The 19,910-nt window shown below is 31.8% G+C and overlaps 1 protein-coding gene across 2 annotated transcripts in view; it reads right to left on the minus strand.

Moving 5' to 3' along the window:
- Positions 1–19,910, minus strand: part of LOC149486965 (uncharacterized) — a 216,898-nt gene that overhangs the window by 158,539 nt on the left and 38,449 nt on the right. Inside the window, exon 1 of one of the 2 annotated variants that reach the window (XM_089697068.1) lies at positions 7,955–8,190. The exons of the other annotated variant lie outside the window; for it this stretch is intronic. The gene's annotated coding sequence lies outside the window, so the exon portion shown is untranslated. Of the gene's footprint in view, positions 1–7,954; positions 8,191–19,910 lie in introns of those variants that run through there. 2 annotated transcript variants of the gene reach the window in all.

Consider the following 19,910-nt stretch of genomic DNA (forward strand, 5'->3'; position numbering starts at 1 on the left):
AACAAATTTACTTATAACATTGCATAAATTAGGAATCAAGAATTATAACGTCATAATCAAAAGTTACAAAAGTCGGATCGTTGATAAACCGGAAGTATCAAGTAACCCGTATAGCACGCTATAAACTATAAAGTGCCGTAATTTTCCATTAATTGACTTAAATCTTGAACATCGCTGGCAGAGGATTCATATACAATTTATGAACATAAGTTGTTTCTCAGAAAATTATTGTGATAGCGATTGAAGCGATCCAAAAAGATTTAACAAATCTAAATCTTTTACTCTACTTTTAGATTTAAATTACGAGATAAAAACTTATCCATTACTGGATTTGGATTGTAAAATAATGTTAATGATTGTTTTTCGTAAAAAAAAAATAATTAGTACCGTCTAGTCTAAATGTTAATTAGTTCATTAAGCATCTCCAATCCCTATATAGTCGGCGGAACATTTTTAATTAATGGATCGCAAACGGGAAACGCATACGATTATAATTAGGGATGTAACGATACATGATTTTGCCGATACGATACCGATACCGATATTTGTAGTAATGTATCGGCGATACCGATACCGATACCGATATCGATGGCTTGGTAGAAAAATAAATAGTGAATTATGCATAAAAAGTTACCAACATTTAACAGAGACAACTGTTAATCGTATTCTTTTAAATAAAAAAGGCCAAATCAAAAAACAACAAAACCATTTATTTTAGTATTATTATTTTACGAAGTCAGTTAAACTTTAAGTAATACACATACAATCAGTACCTCATAAAAGTTTACTATAATTGGTAGAGTTTTTTCAGAAAACAAAGTGCGCACGCGCGGGCGGCCTCCCGCATCGTTCATTGGGCGCGGATTTTTGAATTATTTGATATCAAAATAAAACCGGCCAAGTGCGAGTCGGGCTCGCGCACAAAGGGTTCCGTAGCAGCAAATATAATAAATTACAGTTAAATCAACCTATCTCAAAAACTATAAGAGATACTTTGATCAAACCAAAAATCGTTGAAAGAGTTAATTAGCATGCATCACCTCTATTTTTTTTAGAATTTTATACCCCGTAGTTATAAAAATAGAGGGGGGGGGACATACTTTTTACGACTTTGAGAGCTGATATCTCAAAAACCGTTCACTTTAAGAAAAATGTTTTTTAGAAAACTTTATATCATTTTAAAAGACCTTTCCATTGATACCCCACACGGGTATGTACATCGAAAAAAAAAATTTCATCCCTCAGTTACATGTATGGGGGGCCCCACCCCCAATTCTTTTTTTTACTATTTAGTGTCATATTTTTGTAGCGGTTCATACAACACATATTCCCATCAAATTTCATCACTGTAGTACTTATAGTTTCCGAGTAAATCGGCTGTGACAGACGGACAGACGGACAGACGGACAGACGGACATGACGAAACTATAAGGGTTCCGTTTTTGCCATTTTGGCTACGGAACCCTAAAAATTGGTTGTTTGTAAAGTAGGTTTATGATCGAGATGTTTACGTGATAACATAATGCAGTGGCAGCGCTCGAGATGAAACGGGAGATCGGTCCGTCTCTCTCTCGTTATACCTGCGATCGCGCTCGTGAGGTTTTGGTGTGACACAAGTTTATGAACATGTCACCAGTCGGGTGACATGTTCATAAACATAAACGATTTTAAAAACGTTATCACGTTAAAAATTAAAAAAAAATCAAAATTATTTCTTTCTTTCCTTTACATAAACAAATTTGTGATTGGAACACTCCTAGTAAGCAAATAAAATGCTTGTGTCAGGAGGTTCCGCTCTTCCTTAACACTATAACAGAAACCGAAATAAAACAATATGAATGAATACAATGCAAAAACATAAAAGAAAAGAAAGACTTTAACTTTTTTTTTTTTTTTTTTTTATATCGGTATCGGTTGATTTATTATCGGCGATACCGATATATCGGCTTGCCGATATATCGGCCGATATATCGGTATCGGTATCGGTATCGTTACATCCCTAATTATAATCCTTGGTAGAATTTTTGTTCATACATTATCTAATAGCCTATAAAGTAACTATAGAGATTACGCAACATCACTCTTAAAATGGAATGCACTTGAGTTTGTCGCAGTTTCTTAATCAATACAGCTATGTCTATAGCTTGGTTTTAAAAAAATTCTCTATGATGCCGTCAGCGCAGTAGCGGCATGCGATATCTTTTAGTAAAATACAAAAATATGTATTAATTTTCAGTATAACAGAGCCTACTTCAATATTTATGTATTTATATATACTGCGGATAATTTAAAAGTTAATATTAATAACGACAAAATGCAAAATGTTCAGCCAAAGTTCGAATTGGAGGCTTAAATATATAATATGAAAAAGGTATCGAAGTTATTCACTGTTTGGACGGAAAATTTGTATTCTAACTATACTTTATATAGAATCTACTCTAAGCTCTCTTTGTCTATGATAGATGGATCGATCTTTTCAATTTTGTTAACCAGACCCAGAGCAAAGACAATAATGTCTAAAAGTAAAAAAAGCATACATTCAGAGGGAAATTCAATGGAGATTGGTTGGAAATTACAATATACTGAACTGCTGTCAGAGGCAACAACTAGAACTTTATAGTTCTGATGTAAGCTAGATTTAGCTCCGTGAACACGTGCCGTCACAATCATATTATCGAAAAGACGTTACACTGTACGTGTTTTTATTTTAAAATGGCCGCTTTGCTCAAATTTATATTTTTATAACTCTCTAAATTATTGTTGTGCGATTTACTCAATCTCTATTTAGAAGCTGTAAGTATTTATAAATTGAAACTAAATGCATACGTAAATCATGTATGATGTATCGACTGTTAAAAATGGAGTAGCTTAGTCAACGTATGACAATGAACAAAAGTATGGTTGGAGGTATTCTTAGCATATTTGAGGCATGAGGCGTGTTTTAGTTTTTTAGAGTAAAGCGACAGACGGGCAAGCAGGCGACCCCATGTTACGATCTAATAAATCTTGCTTGACTCGAGCTACCACTACCTGCACTTTCTTTTCTCTGTCTCGCACGAGCAACTCACATGAAACCCATAGACAATAATATATATAAATAATGTATGAGTGAGTCCTCTATAGTCTATGCACTATGGATTCGTTTTTTAACAGAAGCGAATGGTCGTGTTGGCGTAACGGTAAGTTCCGGGTGTAGAATTTTTAATTAGTTAATATCATTTTTATTTTATTAAAAACAAACGAAAATAAAATATAAGAGATACATAATTATAAGTATCTTATGTAAATGTTTAAAAATCTACTTCTTATTTACAAATAGTTTAAGAATGTTTACGCGACCTTTATGTAAGTGTGTTTTAACAACTTTCATTTTATTAACATCGTTGTACTCAGTTATTCCTGCACTAATTCAGTCGCAACTTCAGCCACAAAGTTCCACATAATTGAATTCAAATATAGCTTTACCTTTATCTCTTTAAAAACGTGCAATCAATTTCACATCCGATACACATCTAATAAACGCGCAGAACAATGAATTCACCTAGAATCCACTGAAACGTTCCTTTGAAACTGCTCTTATGAGTTGAGAGTAAACAATTTCAATTAGTTTGTCCTTCTGTACTACCTACAGGATCGCAAATTACATCATGCAAGTATGATAACACATCACTAGCGTTACGACGCAATCATGGAGCTTACGTAAAAGCTATTCTGATATTATCTTACGCGCTTATCCTGATTTAAGTAAACGAATAATAAAATACAATTTAAAAGGAACAAGTTAATAAAAATCTCTATTTAGAAGCTGTAAGTATTTATAAATATAAATAAATAAATAAATAAATAAATAAATAAAATCTAGACGTTTAAAAAATCTAAAACATAATTAACAATTGAAAAAGCAAATGAAAACTAACATACACATAATTGTTTTATAGTAAATTTGTTTCCAATAAAAGCGTTAATTACTCCTAAACAAAGGTATTACTTATTAATTTTATAACACATTCTGCGACTAACATCAAAGAGCAATAACTAAGTTCGAGAAATGAAATTGCTAGAAGCGTATTTTATAAGATTTCAATTATTATTAATTCATTAGTTAAAATTAGCATCAAACCAAAGTTAAGTGTGCCTATGTCGAAGTACACGTAGGCGTGTCTTTGAATTAAAAGCAAAATTAATATACACAGATACGTATTTATAACAAGAATATATTTTATTACTAAATTTATGCTTTACCATTGATTCCAGAACTTAAAAATCTAAAATATTTAAGTCACAGCTACCAGCTTGACCATTTTACTATTAACTAGGTACGTACCAAACCCACTTTGATCCACATAACATACAAGGATATCATTTGAAATATAATCTGTGGTTAATATAAGTCTGGTTTGAGGTACAACGACCCGACGACCCTCGCAACCGAATTTTGTTGAAGCAATGTATTCTTTATCGGTTTTCGGCGAAACTTCCGGAGTAATTTGAAAGACCCAATAAATCGTACTTCATTGTATTTAAAACAATCGTTAATTAGACATTTTTCATTAAAATAATTTAATTAAAATTATGTTGATTTTCGTTGGATAACATTTAGTTTTTCCCAATAATTAATGATGACTGTGTTTTTGTTGCCGTCATTGTTTTCAACCAATTTATGAGCTTGTTAATGTCAAATCACTAACTTCCTACAATGATATTATCTTTTACTCTTCATTCACTACTCGAGTTTATGAATTTCTCATGACTACAATTTCTGGATAAAAAAATTCAACAAGAATTCTACACCTTTCCGACAAGAGTTATAAAGAAAACGAATAAAGAAAATTTAAACAAAAACATAATTTGACCAACCAGTAACGAGTTTGAAATAACAAAGACGTAGATATACCTACCTACATGTTTTTGTGTACATACGTTCCGCCAACACCCAGACAATACGAATACCAGTGATACTCTCATTTCCATAAATAAATCTAAGTAATTATTAATAAAATATAGCGTTATGATTTCATTGCACAACCTCACATGCAATGTTGAAGCGATGCGTAACACGAGTGACGTCATCTATGCACTATTAATTTGAATTATTAAACTTTCTCTAGGTGCTATTTCTTTGCGGTTGAACCTTATGAAGCCTCATATTATGGGTCCCTGTTAGCACATTCCCGCTAAAGAGTCGCGCAAATGATTGATCTAGGAATGAAGGTAAACGGTAAAAAAATAAAGTGGAACATTATTTAATGTATCGCAAGCAACCTTCAGAAAAGCTCGGCTTTATCCTTTAGTTTTATAACCTTGCAAATTTTTCTCAATTGTCCAAAAAACACAGATATTTTGATAAATATTTAAAAGGAAGGACCAATGTTATTTAAATATACCAACTATTATCTAGTAACTAGTTTATAATTAAGATACATCTGTCCTTTATTTACACGGCCAGATAGAATTACTATGAAAACGAAAACAATACCTCCAAGGCCAATTTGAAGTACTTTATCACAAGCTGTGATAATACGCGTTGTGTAATACCTACATTGATATCGAACAATAACCGTAAGTGGACGATCAATGCAGATTATACAATTTAAACTATATTAAGACAGTAGGAGCACAAATAGATCATGCACGTGCATCTAACGTCACGCTGGCAAAAGAACGTAAATTGACAATTAATTAAATCATCATGATTAACAAACCAGTATATCTTGATACAGATAATAAAGGATGAGTTCAATGAGGAAATGAAATAGATGTGAAGGGTAATAGTTTAACAACAATAATGGACAAACCGGAATCTAGAGGACAATGTAGCGCCTTGACTGAGAATAAAATGTTTGTGCTATGTTCCGTAAATTTTACTATATGTAAAGATAAAATTTATTCAATAAGGAAAAAAAGTGGTAAAATAACTGAGCACAGTCATTACGTCTGCAACTGTTCAAAAATTAACCAGCATAATTTCATAGAGCCAACTCGAATCCTGGAATAGAGAAACAGTTCTGCAAAATGTAACAGATTTAAGTGTCTTTTTATCCACATCTTTTTCTCGTTTGCTTTTAAACAGGACGACATTCCGTTATAAAATATAACTGTCCACAGCGGCTATAAAAGCCTAATATGTAGCATGTAATTTATCACGAAGCCTAATCAGAATTACCATACAATGCGCGATGTACGTTGCCGGTGTATTATGGGATATGAACAAAGTGAGTGCTTTCCAACAGACAATGGAATGGTTGCAAGACGAATAAATCAGAAATATAATGCCGTCGCAGTCGTTGTATCGACTGTATATGTTACTTAATTTATTGTTGAAAAATCGACCTTACTTAAATCGTAATAAATTGTATCACATTCTCAGATGATACTTATGTATGATTTAGTAACATAAATAATAGTCGTAGTTTGTTTTTGAAACGTTGGAAGTAACAGTTGAATGTTCATTTTTTGTTCAAGTTAAGTAACTAGGTTTTTAATTAAAATTGATTAGTATATAGTAGAATATTTTTTTCTGGCTTTATTAACTTCGTTACGGCATTCTTTTACTCACAAGAAGGTTTTTATATTATTAGGTACGCAAAGCTTTTTATTTCTAAATATCATAAGGTTATTTTCCTAATACAGAAACAACCCTTGGCGATAAGCCAAACTTATTATTAACTATAATTTTCAGAAATGAGAAAAATTACACTAGAATCATTTGTATGCGTAATGGTAGAGGATTGGAGTTACTGAGATTGGTAAAAGAGAGGAAAACCGGCTAAATAAATATGAACGTAGTCATTTACTTGAGTGTGTAAATTGGATTACTATTTTATTAGTTGGTTTTATACAAAAGCGAGTTTATTAAATTGACATAATCTTTTATCTAAATAAGTAGGTATAATAAATCATAACTTATGCTAATAATGGTAATTGATATTATTTTAAGTTGATAACTCTATATTTTATATGACTCTATCGGCCGCCATTTTCTTGTTACTAACAAGTTCATTTAAGGATGATAATTTTAGATTTATGTAATAAAACTTTTTCATAACGATAATTACGTTACTTACCTACTTACTTTCTTTTTTTTTTCAAGTTTAGTGTTTTCAATAATTATATAATAATCTACGAGAAGTTTTATTTTGTTCCTTTTTTGTAGAGTGGTAATAATACACATAAATTCCTTAGAATATTTATTAATTTCCGAGCAACTAACATGCATCATGATATAGGTTTATTATATAAAAAATATGTTATTAAGTCATTTAATTAACATGGGCTCTACATTATTGCATTACCTATATCAAAAGTAAAAGTAAAAATAATATATAGCTACATAAGTACATAGATGGAATTAATATAACTAAATTTAATAAAGAAATGCAAAAACGATGTTGACGCAGTGAACGTATTCTGAATTTTGAAATGAGAACACACTCTACCTTTTTCTATGTTTCTAAGAGTGAGCGAGATAGCACCATCACGACAAAAGGGCCAGTCAGGTACAATTGACACTAGTGATTTGAGAATATAAGTGCCATTAATATTTAATAGTGTTATATATTAATAATACAACTATTTAATTCATATACTTATTTAATAATGAATATAAAAAAACAGGACTGCTAAATTAATATTCTTAAAAATTTAATTAAAAGTCGCAATAAATAACAAAAACAATTGCGTTCCTTGAAATTAAACGTTAAAAATAAATATATTGCCGTTTATTGTGCGCTGATACTTATCTTGCTTATTTACAATGTTAATACGTCATAACTATTCGTGCTCAGAGAAAGTAATTTACCAAACGGTTAGCTAAACCAAAATTTTATGAATTTTAATATTTACGAATGTCAGCTGAAAATAGTTAAGCCAGGTGCGGTTCAACTTGAAATATTTCTATGCGCAAAAAAGTAAATAAAACAAAACAATTAATCACATAATTAATTTTAATAATTACCTGTCGTATTCCAAGTGCAAAACACAAAAGTCAAATTATGGTAAACAAATTTCACAGTTCAGTTAACTATTCAAAAATGGAGCGCTTAGTTCAAACATAATGCCAACCTCAACAAGCTGTATCACATAAAACGATCAACTTAGCACTTGTACAAACAGCCGATACATAACTGAAGGGAAGCGACACGTGCTTCTGCGTTGGGCTCTCGCGCCAAACTGAGCTGAGCCGCGTCGCGTCACTGCCGAGTGCCGTACGAACTTGTGATAAAGAGGGCGCGCACTGCTCGCTCACCACGACCCTTCCTAGCAAAGGATACCTCATTATCCTTACTGTAATCCGCCTTTTTGATAATTTTTATTTGTACTGTGTTTGATTCATCATTTAACCTTTTAACCCGGCCATTTCGCGTGCTGCACAAGTTATTAAATGGTCTACAGCTCTACACGATTAATGTACACAACTCTATAATTATCTTTGTTCGGTCATACATGCGTAACTGTGATACGTGCTCTACATTAAAAACAGAAAGTTTCTACCTGTTTATTAAATCTCATTCTTTTAATGTTATACGTATACACATTATGTTCGTGGAGTACTTTTGTAGAGCTTATGGTAATTGCCTCTCAAATATCAATATGTATTAACAATCTACTAAGTGTTTTAAAGGAAAACTGCTTCAAGATGCTGTAATGGTGCTAAAAGATTCGCCTGCGTAATTTTATCAGTGTTGCGTATAACAATAGAGTTTAATTTGAATGGGAGCCAAACATTGACAAGCAGCTGCCCGACCCTCGAATTGCCATATTCAATCATGCGTGAAGGTGTACTACATTGCTTGGAGCTATAATAAACTATACAGATTACTGTTATTATTTCGACTACTTCTGAATGACTTCACTGTTTGGTTCACACAGGGTAAACCAGGTAAAATATTACCGAGAACAAGTTGGTGAATAATTAATAAACAATAGATCCATTAGAAAAATGCGGGTGATGTTAAGCGAACACGTAACACAACTTTCTATTGAACGCGCATTAGTTAATGATGCCCGCTGGAAGATATATTCTAAAGTTTCTTCGGTGTGTAAAACTTGTGTATTTTTTATTAAGAGCCGAGACGTGTGCGGTCACTGTTTAACCCGAATAAAAGAGGATGTTGGGTCGAGGTTTAATAATTGCGCGCCAAGACTTTCACCTTCGGCGCGCGGCCGCTCCGCAAGGCCGAAACACCGTTCCCCGACTTCCGTGGCCCGTGCGGCTTGCGCCCGTGCCCCGTGCCATGAGCGACACTCGCACAGGCCGCGATCGAAACGTTTCTGTAATCTCTGTTTAGGCACTATTGTCTATTGCATTCTTGGCTATTACGTAATTGCGATTAAACTCGAGCCTGCAAAAAGTAGAGCGCATATAATACCCAATTTAAAATGGAAAGTCTTCTTCTATCGAACACTATGTTTAATTATAAGTTTGCGAATGATATGGATGATATAATAATTTAATTACTGAGTGATGAGTTGCGTGGCACATATTGTTATTCATTACCTGCTTTGAAACGCGTACGTCCGCTCAGAGCGAGTTTACACGCGAACCAAGCCGACCCATATTTACTCTGTAGTCTCATTCCACTCGTTAAATCGATGCTTTTAATAGAGATGATGGTTTCGGTCTCAAAATTCTATTGCGTATAAATACATTTTAATTGTAGGGATGTGAGAATTTTTATTTGGATTTTAGGGCGATGCTTTCGTCTATTTTCCCTTTCACTTTAAATGGAAAGCTTTCGTAAAATAGAGTAGAAATTAGATAAAAAAGTGTATAGATAAATAATTAATATTATGCTCTACCAACTAAAAAGGTAGGTGAATTATATGACCTTTTGTTTTCATTTTTAAAGGTAATTTAAATCGTCATTTTCATAAGGAAAAACAATTAGGTACCTGAATTTTTTATTTCAGATGACATCATTATTGCAAAGTTTTTGTTGAAAACCTCCGTAAACAAGTGACAACGACCGATAGCGCCATAGGTTGAACATCAGAACTCGGGCGATATTTTTCTTGGCTTATCTTTTATCACCGAATTTAATAGTCATCGCTTATGACGTATATTGATAAGGGTTACGTTTTATTTCAAATAATAGTGAGCGTTACAAACACAGATAAATGGGCAAACGTATGAATTTGAACCTAAACGATTTGGTGATACGAAATTTAATTATAAAGTAAATGTAAACCATTTCAAGTTTCAAGTGCTGTTGCAGTACAGAATTCATGCCAATAAAATATTTAAATTATTCTCTTGAAACTTGTTTTACAGGCGTGTCAGTGTGTTTTGTTTGGAAATTTCCGCAAGACAAACAATACGCACTGATCTTGGTTTGTTTTTCAACAATGAATAGATTACACGATCATCTATATCAGCATATTAATATTTTCAAGTTCCACGCGTTATTTGATGTATATTGTAATAATCTGCCCCTTTATGTTTCTCTACTCCTATTAGCTACCGTCGTGAGTCAAAGAATTAACGTTGCTAATTATTATAACAATAAAAATATTTCGAGTAGCTGCTTCATATTCACTATTTCCAATTGCGTTCATTTAATTCACCTATCCGATACGTTAAGGAAAACACATATCATACTTTTTACAAACATGTAAATCCATCAATTGCATTTAAATTTCACAAAACGGTACAATCTTCACGAAGTAGATTACAAAACAATTTGTTGATATTGGATTTGAAGAAGTAGCGGGAACAAAGATAGTAGCGCGAACGACTCAACCGAGCGCTTCCGAAAATAGCCGAGAGGTCGGCACCGATAAGCCGCCGCGCCGCTCTGAGTCGGCCAGTCCTTGATTATTGAAAAAAAAAGTGACAGTCCCATCAACTTTTTACGTCTGTTAGCTCGATTCGTTTTCAAATGTGTTAATGATTTACTAACTCGCTCCACTGAAACTTACGAAAGGTTGCTAGTATTTGTTTTCACGCTAATTGGCTTTTATTTTAATCGATAAGAACTTCTTTTGTACTTCTCGAAGTTAGTAAGTAGCTGGATCGATCATCGAACAAATGTTTTTACTAGTTGAATAAGGAAAGAAAAATCAGTTAAAATTAATTTAACTCTATATGTAGAGTCACGTGTTAATTTTAGTAGTTTACACGTGACACGCAATAACAATAACTCCGATAACGTATAGTATTTTGTAATTGAATGAAGAAAGTAAAATACTTTTCTATTGATTAATAGTTAATTGGTAGGTACCTTAATTTTGTAGTACTGTTGCCCAAATTATTTAACTGGTAAACTATTTTTTTTTTTATTGTCATTAATCCCAAAAATTTTCAAAAACAAAAAAACAATTGAATAAATGTTTAAAATAAATCCATTTTTAAATTTTCAAATCCATATTACGTAAGAATGAGTGTTACCTGATTCAATAAGACATTAAGAGACAAAGAAACCCTGCCCATTCTTACAGAAAACATAAAAGGCCGGCTTCGTATAAAATCTTGATGTAATATGACATTGTTGGATTCCTTTCTACTTCTGAGAATCCATGTTATCTATGTTTGTAGTCCTTATCGACTCGTCAGATAAAATGGATAATTTGTTTAAAATCACAAGCTTGGCTAACCGGCTACTTTTTCAAATAACTAAACATTCATAACATGCTGTTTTTGTAACTATTGAGTTAAATTTTTATGCCAAAATTTATCGAAAAAATTTTAAGATTAGTATTACTTTTTGTGCTATCGAACTTTGCTTATTGTAAAACAATGGAAATATCAATTTAAAGAATAGCTGTATTTGTTGAAATTCAATCAAAAAACGTTAATATTTACATGCCATTAGTATTCAAAGCTTATAGAGGACAATATACTGTTTTTTGTTCGCCCACGCCATAAAAGGCGCCTAAATTGGAAATGCTCGTATCCTGTTCATACTAATTACGATAGGGCAATTTTTAGGACATAACATAGGTCGATGGCCAAATAAACTTCGTACGTAAAACCTTAACGGACCGGTAATTGTTTTTAATACGTTTCGTCTCATCCTTTTGTTTCCAGTGTGATTAATAGATTATCATTATACATTACTCTTTGTGTTCGTGGAATTAACAAGAGCGTAACAACGAAGGCACCGATGGACGTGTTGCATTTTAGTTCGAACAAGTCTGAGTTTACAGGTACACAAAGATACAGGTTTTAGTGATGAAGTTACAATAAGTCACGGTTACAAAAAGGAAAATTGAAGTGGCCTCTGTTATTAGAATATTTATTGTATCTATGATGATGATATGCATAATCTTCGTAATATTAATGAATAATTATGCATTTATGTGCATAGACACAATTGGATGATACTAGTGAAGAAGTGAACTAATCACACAATGAACTGAAAATATATTTTTAAATATTATTTTTTTAACAAAAAAAAATTACGTCCAATTACCACACTTATAAATAAGGAAAAATAATTGGAAAAAATCTTATGTAAGTATATAACTATTTAATAAACAAATATGGATATTGGTAAGTATGTACATATATTTCAAACGCTTTATGTTTTAAAAATCTTTCACCTTATAATTAATGTTATACATTTTTTTCATTGCACTAATCCGGGCTTGAGTTTTTACTTAAAAACCCATATAAATATTTTCACAGATCAATGTTACTGGGAACACGCCAAGAGTCAACGACATCTGTCAGCTGTCACTGTAAAAACCAAAAGTAAAGACGCAATTAAAAAGGTGATTTTATGAGTTAGCGATGTAATAATTATCTCGGGGTATTTTCGTACGTGTAATGAATTCCAAATGAACAATATGTATAGTGATATTTTTGTTCCAAGGTTAGGTAGTTTAGGATGATCTAAAACTAGACTTCATCAATAAAAGATAAATCAAAACGAGTATTTTAATCTTTATTATATAATTTATCACTGTAATTAATACATATAGAATAATATTAATTTTTAATAAGTTTTGAGTATTTTCTTATTAAAACACCTGAATGCATCAAGGACACAGTGTTTTACGCATTTTAAAGTTTAAACCGTTGACCCTAACAAAACTACAAAAATAAATTAGGATTATTTTGCGAATTAGAAATTATAATCTACATAATAATAGGCATAGACGATCGAAAAAGATTAGCGATAGCGGGTGTGATATTATTGTTTAATTTTAGAATAGATATAACAAAAATAGTAAAAGATATCCGGTAGTTGTACAACGGCAACAAATCGTTGTAAACACTAATTAAATTCCTACATCAATAACATTTTTTCAATATTTATATTAAATAGTGGCTCGTTTATTAAACGTTAGAAAATAACCTTTTTACGACCTATATTGACTGTATCGACAAACCCTCTCAAATACAGTATGTCATTGTAATAATTAATGTATTTAAAACATTTTTAGTATCTAGTCCCTAAGTAAATGCTATTTTAATCATAATAATCCATTTTTCCACATCGAGTGTAGTAGTATAAATTGTGTACCTTTGTACACTCCTAAAGTCTTTACGCTAGGACTCTAGGAGTGTCCTTCAGAAGCTTGCACTAGCTAATTCCTACGTTACACTGTAACATCACTCAGTCATATGAAATTGCTCGCAAGTACCGTCAAGCATGCTTTATGCTGAATTTTTTCCGGTGAGTAGATGCGTAAATACGATTAGAACATTCTAGTAATGTGCGTTACAAAGAATTATTAGGAAAAAAATAATATCAATGTTATTTTTACAATGTTGTAGTAATTTTCATGTTGTTCGTCGTGCAGCGTGCTGCGAATGAGCTTTTTGAGTTAAATAGATAAAATATATCTAGATAAGCATTAAATAATGTGTTAAAAACATGTTTTCAAAAATAAGTTTCGATAAAATGAGATCTCATCGAACAAAATGACCCATTTTCACTGAAATATTTATATGTACATTGTACTACTTCACATCACACAAAACAGCAATATATTTCCATATCAAAAACCAATAACAAGATTCATTTTCAATAAAAAACTGTTTTTAAATGGTTACCTATTGGATTTATGTGTAAAAGAATATAAGAACATGCCAATTGTATTTGAAACATAATTTTTGTCATGACTGTAGAGTTCGGCATTCAGCATCGAGTTTTATCAATTTATGATTTTTATCAGTTGAATAAATAATAAACGTGACGTTTTCAATCTGTATGCTATAAATTATTGTATTCAAACTAAACTTCTAACTTGCAAAACTTAACCGCAACAAAAATGTAATATCGATAAATAACAGAGATATAAAATTGTATGTCATTTTAGATAGATATTATACCTACTTTACTATAGGTCTACCAGAATCTGATGGCATATTTATATTTATAAAATAAAAGATTTTCATGTGGCAACTTTATTTGACAACTATCAAATTGGTTGTCAAATTATTTGTCTTCTTCGCAGTTGATGAATAATTTTTAGGATTTTGTCTAAAAAATCTTCGAACATGTCGAAAAAGCGGCTGCGATCACAAGCAAGAGGTGTTGTTTACAATGTGTATAGAAAAACATTCGATGAAGAAGGGTCAGAAACATAACAATTTTCAATTTTGAAGATTTTATTGGTAAATTTGACTTACCCGTTTTGATACTTTTAATTAAAAATATTATAAGTAGGAAACTATAATATTTTTTGTTGATTACAATATAATTTTATGAAAACTTATTACAGGAGTTTCCAATGCGGCTATCAGTCAAGTCTAAGCTGTCCAAGTCAACTTTATAATGTGTGTATCTGTTAATACTTACGAAAATAAACATAGTTTTATTTTATTTTTGTTTTATTTTATAAAAAATTATAAGCAATCTAGTTTTGATCTGCAGTATCATTATATCCATATTTTGACATGGCATAATGATAATGATAATGATTTAAACAAATATAGGTATGTGTAAATAATAATATTTCTAATATACCTACATATAAAACTAATATGTATATTATACATGTAAGTATGTACCTACATAATATTAGTGGATATCTCATTAATAAGTACAGTATTGTCCACTTATGTAATGTGACTAATGATGTTGAGGACAAAATAAAAAATATAAGTATCAAGATCGTTCAGTCCATTTTCCCTAGGGTTGCACACTCAAAATTTTGATTTCCCTAATTGCCATCAGATTCTGGTTTACCTATATGTACCTAATCATTTTGTTCTATTTATAGTTATCAGGGAACTATATTGATGTTATTAAGGATGTAGGTACATACAATTATTCGAGGCATTTTCCTAAGCATTTTCTTCAGATCCAAGCCACAGAACATTCCAGATAATTAAAAACTTAATTGAACGTCCATCACATAATCTTTCAATAAATTAGTTTCGGCAAAGCGATTCATGAAACTACGGCTTATTTGAGGACGAAACGAAAGGTCGTTGACCCAGCGAAAACTCAACCCACGGCATAAGCCCGCCTGAGAGGCTTCGTTTCAGCTTTTTTTATTTTCCCATGTATCGTTTGATGTGCCGTACAAATTACTATTGTATACGATAATTATAATATCACGGAGTTGATTTTATTACGAATTCCTTAATTTCAATTTGAAATTGTTATATTAAATTAGATCATAATTTTTTTTACATTAGCAACATCGTAACCATAGACTGAATTAGAATATTAGAGAAACATTTAAATTGAAAATGTTCAACAGAATTTCTGCGTTATGTTTTTATCGATTTTCCTTTTATCGAATAGGTACCTTATATTATTATCAACAATACAATACCGCCGATTTTATAATATCATAAATTTTAGAAATTAACTTTAAACTGCCTTGATTTAGTTTCCAATTCTGCATTTTTTATCACGCGAAATATTATTAATTGCTATTTTAATTAATAATATAGAAAATTAACACATTTGCATTATTAACTAGGTACTACTTATACGCCATTTCAAGTTTTACGTATATTTGATAAAAATTATAATTGCTTAATACTTAATAAATTATGTATATTTCACGTTCATATGAACATAAGAAACGTAATATAAATATATAATAGTTGGTAGAATAAATATTAATTTAGTATTCCACGCGGAGGCCACTTATATAATATATTGAGTGTATTTACTATGTGTATATTTTAGGTACTCCATGTTTACGCAGATAGATTTTCTTAGTAATAGATTAGCGTACGTTGAATAAGATTTCTTTTGGATCGTTACTCATTTAAACAGGAAAATTATATCGTTAATATTAGGTCGAGCTATCGCCAATTCTATCTAGATATCTTTATTTAAGATATTATCTAATCCTTACTAATATATGTAATAAATAATAATATTTATTGTTTTGATATACATATCACAGGCAATATTATGAGGAATCCAAATCACTTATCGATATCGCAATGTTTTTTGTGCGCTAGAGCTATGCTACAAATGTAATATAATAGTAGATAATAATAGATATGCTCAAATAAAAATAGGATGAACATTATAAACATTTTAAGTCAGTGCTGTCTATAAATCAAAGAAAAACTCCTTAGAAAATATAGATTTAATTAACGGAATTTCCTGGTGTGATTTAAATTCGAATTATTATAAAATTAAAAGCAAAATTGTAAACATTAAATACCAAAACGTCTACTTTTTGTGTGATTCCTCAGCAACCCGAAATAATTTACTAAAATGTTATCAGCTCAATCTAAAGTTTCCTTCAAAAAGTACGTGGGTGTAATGCGCCCAGTCTGAATCAAGTGTAAGCCAGACGAGACTCAGTCTGGCTGAGTTCACTGACTCGATGGTTTGGGTCTGCCTGAAATGTGGAACTTCTAGAAACCACCATCTTTTGTAGCCTTTCTAGAACTATCGATTGATTGTGTTCATAAGAATTGGCCATGCATAAACTTAATTTTCTTGTGTTACCAAAAAGCAATCAATGTTTATAATCTTTTAACGATGTAATTGTAGATAATAACTTAAAATATATCAAAAAATGTTGTATATTACAAAAAATAAATAAAGGAAAAACATTTTCTTTAAAATTTCTGCTCTACATCGCCGCCATATTTTATTACGCGTCTTGCCATTTACACTGATTGCTTGAAAGTTATCACAATAATATAATGAATAGAACTAATTTTTATCTTCCATTATTAACATCTTTAACCAATCTATTTTAAAATTAAACTTTAGTTTGTGTATAGATAGAGATCTAAAGGAATTCAGCTTCAATCCTTATTGTATTATAGTCTTACTGTATGAGGCATACATGTGATACAAGGCACAGGTATATGAAATACTTATACAGGCTAAAGAAATTTCCGTTAGTTCCGTTAGCAAGCTCAGCCTTGATCAATAAATTGTTTACGCAACTTACATTTTAACGCGTTAGTTTTGAAGGCATTGTTAAATATCTTGTCACCGTTTATTTGCGTCATAAAGTTGACTTTAACTACAATTATTAAAATTTAACAACCGCAAATTAGCAAGCAATCAACCGCACTGCAAACAAACTTGGCAACAATGAGACGTCAATAAAAAAAATCGCCAAAAAAGGGCGCCATTACAACAAATTTAACAGTGCCTATTATCTTCGACACCGTAAATTAAACAGCAACGTAGCGACAGCTGGATCGGTCGGCCGACTAGTCGAGCGACTCTGTCCATTTGCTGGCCGTCGAACAACTCGTCGACGGACTTGATGAGCGATTTCAATCTGATTTCTTTGTCCGGAGCGCGGAGAGTGGATCGATCGGACGACGAGTTTATTAATACGGTGGTGACATTTGTGGATTGGTGGGTCCTTTACGAAGACTATATCGCAAAGATGGCTAAGATATCTAAGGCAGGTGCGTTTATTACGTGAGAACAATTCAAAGCCAGTATTAATTTACCTACTGCCAGTTAATCAGAGTATATTTCATTATGTGCGAGGGTAAGTAAACAAACACGGGTATTTACGACATAGCCTAAATATATTTACGTTCAGCGGTTTAATCACTGTCGATCATTAAGTCGACCCGTTTTCTCAACTTCTTATACATTTGGTTAATGCGTAATATGTTTTTGATTGCTTATTAATTAGTTAATTATTTATTTGTTGCAAAATGAAAGGTATCTTTATAAAACCTTTATCAGAAAGTATACTACTGAGGTTTGATTTAAAAATGTGTCAGGATATAAATAATATAGATAGCCATGTAGCAGATGTGGGTTCTGACTTTCTGAGCGATAAAATTGCTATAAAATTACCAAATTGGATATAAGTACTCTAGATTAGTTGAAAAATGTTAATTTGTGAAATAATCCAGCCACTGTACCACCAAGTATGTGATGGTATGTTGAATAGAGAATTAAGGAAATGCGATTATGGTTCTTTTTCGAATCGCGATCATTTCTATTGCAGAAATAGACAAGTCAACACCGTTTGGGAAAATGTAATGTATTTCTTATTAGATTTTATCACAAAGTAAGACTTTTTAAATGATGTTTGCACCACAGATAACATATCAATAATAATCGGCTTCAATGAATAAATCATTATCACTTAAACAGTTAATTAAATAAGCAATAAAGAACATTAAAATATGTTAACGAAAATGTAGGTTCTGCAAAATCATATAAATACATTTATTTGGGTATAACGGGTACAGGTATTACGCGTATAAATAACGTTACGCAGAAACGAAAATATTTGGACATCAATAAATATTTAATTGTCACCCAAATCAGTTCATATTAGAGGTTCGCACAGATTACGCGAAAGTAGCTCGAATTCCGTGCTGTGTCGTAAGTCGGCGACCACTTTAGTTAGAGCCCCGGCAAATTGGTGTTACGGTCGTGGCTCTGGCAATTCTCGTTGGTACAACCTACCGCGCGGCTCTAGCTATACTGGTTATCGTCTAAGTAGGTACCTTTCACGATCTTAACGCGTCACTTTCCCCGCTCTAGTGCGTTTTTTTTAACGTTACATTACGATTACATCAATATGTTCCGCGTATAATGGCTGTGAATCGGAACGCATTTAATTGGTGTTAAATTGATTTTTATTTTTATCTGAGGGTTTAATTATTAAGGATTGCATAAGTTTAGAGATATAAGCATGTTTCGAAATAGCCTTAAAAATAAATTAAGTAAAATCAAGATAGTTCAAACTTCAAATTTATATTTTCTACGTAACTAGGTCATTAACTTATCAACGTTAAATGAAAGCAAGGATAAGAAAATAAATAAAAAATAATAAAACGCTCAATCAATAGAAATGGACATAGTTTAGTTTAGTTAACTAGATTAAGGCATAGGTACTATATCACTAGCTCGTGATTTATTATTAATGCAGCACTCCGAGCCAGCGCCTCTCCCACAGAGATTCTATGTAATAACCTCTCTAACTAATCATATTTTTTACTTAGAATAATTTTTTATATCATTTAAGATAGAATTATGTTATATTTTGGGAAGATATAAAGCTATTTGTATGTAGAGTGTACAATGTGATCTAGATATGAAACAATGTATAAAACATTTTTGCTTGAATCAATGGTGAAAAATGTGAACACAGTAATTATGCTAATTAAACATCTGTTCTCCGTCAAAACAGATAACCCAATTTGTGTCTAGACGCGCCATTTTGTTCTTATCATCGTAATCTGCATTCTTGTCTATGGAAAAAAATTCAAATTTAGAATCGCGGTTCCCGCGCATCGCGAATTCTTGGTAGCATTGTGCGGCAAGAATTGCGGCAAGTCATTAAGCCCGGTGTACATGGCCGCATAACGGTGCAGCACGCGGCCGCGCAGCGACTCACCCGTGAATGTAGCTGTAAGTTGTAACCCTTCGTTACTTGTATAATACTTATTACTTATGGTACATTTACACATTCGCTAGTCGCCTCGCGCCTCGCCAAAACAATTTGAGTGTCGACGCGAACCACTGTTCAGGCTGTCTTCCCTTTGATTA

This window comes from Colias philodice, chromosome 7 (assembly GCF_061535455.1).
Source record: "Colias philodice isolate Cphi_HAF_F1 chromosome 7, ilColPhil1 Martin Lab GWU primary, whole genome shotgun sequence".
Lineage (NCBI taxonomy): Eukaryota > Metazoa > Arthropoda > Insecta > Lepidoptera > Pieridae > Colias > Colias philodice.